At 57.6% G+C, this 2,500-nt stretch overlaps 1 non-coding gene across 1 annotated transcript in view; it reads right to left on the reverse strand.

Moving 5' to 3' along the window:
• LOC126433475 (small subunit ribosomal RNA) overlaps nt 1-159 on the reverse strand; it is a 1,910-nt gene extending 1,751 nt beyond the window's left edge. Inside the window, exon 1 of the ribosomal RNA XR_007578512.1 lies at nt 1-159. This exon is cut by the window's left edge and continues 1,751 nt beyond it. This is a non-coding gene — a ribosomal RNA (small subunit ribosomal RNA).
• Between the last annotated feature and the right edge of the window lie 2,341 nt (nt 160-2,500).

Consider the following 2,500-nt stretch of genomic DNA (forward strand, 5'->3'; position numbering starts at 1 on the left):
AGAATTACCACAGTTATCCAAGTAACGTGGGTACGATCTAAGGAACCATAACTGATTTAATGAGCCATTCGCGGTTTCACCTTAATGCGGCTTGTACTGAGACATGCATGGCTTAATCTTTGAGACAAGCATATGACTACTGGCAGGATCAACCAGGGAGCTGCGTCAACTAGAGCTGAGCAGCCGGCCGCCCGGGAGTGTGTCCCGGGGGCCCGCGCGAACACGCAAGCGTCCGCTCAATTATTCTGCAAACAGGAGGAGGCTGAGCTCCCCTGCACAATACACCTCGAAACCCTCTCAGGTCCCGGCGGCGCGCAGCGCCGTCCTAAGTACTTGGTCGGGTTCGAGAGAGGCGCAATCGCCCGGAGTTTGGCGAGTAGACGCTTTAGGTGCGACCACCCGTGCTCCCAACTGAGCTTGCCGCTGCCGACAGAGGCCCGGGAGCGTGCTGTCGTGGCATTGCCGGCGGGAGACAACACGCGCCACCTACGGTGGCCGGCAGCTCCAACGCCAGCGCCACAGAAGGACAAAAGCCCCACTTGGGTGCCGAAGCGAACTCTCCCAGCACAGCGCACGCGCCAACACGTCCGCACAGCTGCGATACAATCCACCTGCGAGAACCGCAGAGGCGACCGAGCAGCAGACGGCGTCGCGGCGCCGAGCGCCGGGCGGCGGCGCATCCTCAGCGCACACAGTCCTCAATCGGACCAGCACACTGCAGATGTCCACCGCGCTTCGCACCGGGCCCGCGAGGACCTACTTTGGCCGCACGGCGCCGCGTGCAGGGTGCGCCGGCGCGCAGCTACGCCGCCTGCCGCCTCCGTCGGCCGGCGCGCCTGCCACTGGCCGCCCCCACCAGCCGGCTGTAGCGCGTACGCCCACGCACCGCGCGGCCAGCACGCCGGGAGGCCCCCCCTCACCGGCCGGGGACGGTCCCACCCAGCCACCGCCGCGTATCGCTTCACACCCACATGCCATTCACGTTCGTGGGCATGGTGGGTATCGCTGAAACAACCGGTTGGTAGCTCAACCGATCGTCGCCATCACTGATTCACCTCTAGCGAGAACAACCGCACCACAACGGTTTACCAGTTCTTCATTTGCGTAACGTCACCAGCAAACGTAGACGTCCATCGCCATTTGCAAATTCAACGATTGTTGCATGCCTGTGTCAGGTGTCACGACACACTATGTCTGCCCACATACACGCAACAACATGTGCACGCTTCGCGAACACGTGGAAGGTGGCCCCCGTACGTATGCGATGTCCATTGCGCGAACGACTGTCAACCGGCCTCTGTCGCATGTCGCAGATGTGGAACGCAGTGCACCATGCTATCACGGTGTGTGAGAAGAGACGACTACGTCTGACAACACGCGCCACTACATCAACAGACGGCTCATGCCGATCGCCATCCACGGCATACCATACTGCAATCCAGCTCTTATAGGGAGACGACATGTAGCTGAGTGCACAATATTTGGACCGTATGGTTCGCCGTTGTTGGCGCAGTCGTGGTACGGTCACACATGTACCACGATGTATCATTCAGTACATGAGGACCAATGTGCAGTACAGTGTGTGATTTGGACGTACAACATCAGCGGACAGTTGACACAAGCCGTACCACAACGTAGGCTGTGCTTCGCCATGCGAATGCCAATGAACAACTGCGAAGGGCATTGAGCATGTACGTCCTGCTGCCATCCGCATTACAGTGTATAGCTGCAAGGTGTTTAACATGAAGCGATACTCTGGGGACCGGGCAGTGCGAGTAGCAAACTATATTGCGGGGGTTGCAGTTAGGCAACACTACACTAATTTAACGCGTCGTATGACAATTACAGAGCAGGTTAAGGCCCAACGTGTGTTGGGTTAAGGCCCAACGTGTGTTGGGTTAAGGCCCAACGTGTGTTGGGTTAAGGCCCAACGTGTGTTGGGTTAAGGCCCAACGTGTGTTGGGTTAAGGCCCAACGTGTGTTGGGTTAAGGCCCAACGTGTGTTGGGTTAAGGCCCAACGTGTGTTGGGTTAAGGCCCAACGTGTTTTGGGTTAAGGCCCAACGTGTGTTGGGTTAAGGCCCAACGTGTGTTGGGTTAAGGCCCAACGTGTGTTGGGTTAAGGCCCAACGTGTGTTGGGTTAAGGCCCAACGTGTGTTGGGTTAAGGCGCAACGTGTGTTGGGTTAAGGCGCAACGTGTGTTGGGTTAAGGCGCAACGTGTGTTGGGTTAAGGCGCAACGTGTGTTGGGTTAAGGCGCAACGTGTGTTGGGTTAAGGCGCAACGTGTGTTGGGTTAAGGCGCAACGTGTGTTGGGTTAAGGCGCAACGTGTGTTGGGTTAAGGCGCAACGTGTGTTGGGTTAAGGCGCAACGTGTGTTGGGTTAAGGCGCAACGTGTGTTGGGTTAAGGCGCAACATAGGTTAGGTTAAGGCGCAACATAGGTTAGGTTAAGGCGCAACATAGGTTAGGTTAAGGCGCAACATAGGTTAGGTTAAGGCG

Source organism: Schistocerca serialis, unplaced genomic scaffold (assembly GCF_023864345.2).
Source record: "Schistocerca serialis cubense isolate TAMUIC-IGC-003099 unplaced genomic scaffold, iqSchSeri2.2 HiC_scaffold_1167, whole genome shotgun sequence".
NCBI classification, from domain to species: domain Eukaryota; kingdom Metazoa; phylum Arthropoda; class Insecta; order Orthoptera; family Acrididae; genus Schistocerca; species Schistocerca serialis.